This window comes from Malus domestica, chromosome 02 (genome assembly GCF_042453785.1).
Source record: "Malus domestica chromosome 02, GDT2T_hap1".
Classification (NCBI taxonomy): Eukaryota; Viridiplantae; Streptophyta; class Magnoliopsida; order Rosales; family Rosaceae; genus Malus; species Malus domestica.
Window position 1 is genome coordinate 31,018,265 of NC_091662.1, and position 1,499 is coordinate 31,019,763.

Below are 1,499 nucleotides of genomic sequence, written 5' to 3' on the forward strand. Positions count from 1 at the left end.
GAAAAAAGAAATTAAGAATTGGAAGTTTTTTGGGTTGTTGTGATTGAGTTGTAGAGATGAAAAAAAGAAAAAAGAAATTGATTAGTCTGGTGCATCCAAATCAAACCGACATAACAGAATTAAGGCAATATAGAGCGAATTTTGAGTTTTATATAGTAAAATGACGACTAGAGGGCAAAATGGGTTCAAAAATCGAGTTCCAGAGGGCAAAGTGGAATGAATTTGAGTTTCAAGGGAGTACAATAATGACTTTTGAGTTATAGGGTACAAAGTGAAATTAAAATAGAGTTCCAAGTGAAGTAGTTAAAAATAAATCTTTAAAAATGTAATTTTTTTTTCTATATTACATACCACTGAGTAAATTAACAATTAATTTTTTATATATGTAAATTTAATAACAGTATGATCTTGTGTAAAACTCGTACCATTCAGTTATACCGTACTATAGTAACTGGACCATAAAAGAGGAGTGAAATGAGGTTGCTCATAACTTTTGCAAAAAACTAAGTGCAATTATGCATGGTTGGTACGTAGTTATACATATTCCAGTTCATTGTCAACCAAGTAATCACATTAAAAAATGTCAACAAAAGCCTCTTTTTCTGATGAGCCCAAATTTTTGTGCATCTTGCATGATTGAAGAGTTTCAGACTTGGGGACTTCTTTCAACTTGCTCATAAATTAAGAATTGATTTACATTTACACTTGTTAATTTGAGACAAAGTTGGTGAGAGCCAAAAATTAATCTTTTCTTTGTGGGGAGGTTCATTAGCTCATTAGCTGAACTAAGAGGGAATTTAGAAAGCTGGTAGTATGTTTAAGATCTAAGGAGCTATTAATCATCATTTAGTATCATGGTTAGATAGTATTTCTGATCACTTATAAGGGAAAGATTTTAAGTCCAGCTTCTATTGATAAACATTTCGATTTCAGTTTTTAAGTTTTATTTTTTAGTGTAAACTCTTTTTATGCGATGATGTTCTAGTTTAAGAGAAAAAGAGAGAAGAATTGCACCAAGTCACACGATGCACAAATAACTAACTAAGTATCATTATCAACGTAAATAATCATTGTTATTCATATGAATCAAACTTGAAGCTGTTAGATATTAATCAAGTGCTCAACAAGTTGACTGCATGGAATGTGTCTCATATCACCAAAGTTCTAAAAGACGCTACAATAGTCAGGTGGCGGGCTGGGGCCTAACTCCTAGGCGGCTAAGCAGGGGTCTAGGCAGATTTAATTAAATCTATTATATTTCTTGTAAATAAGTGTCTATTTATACTTAAAATATATATAATTTCATCATAAACTACAAAATAAAATGACATATATATTATAAGTTATTGGAACATAATGAAAACATGAGAAACAAGCATATAATGTGTGTTTTCATTTAAGTATTCAACAAATCTCTTACAATTTATTAAAAAAAATAAAATGCAAAATGAAAGTTATTTATTTTCTGTCTAAGTGAGTCGCAACCTAGACAAGTCTTG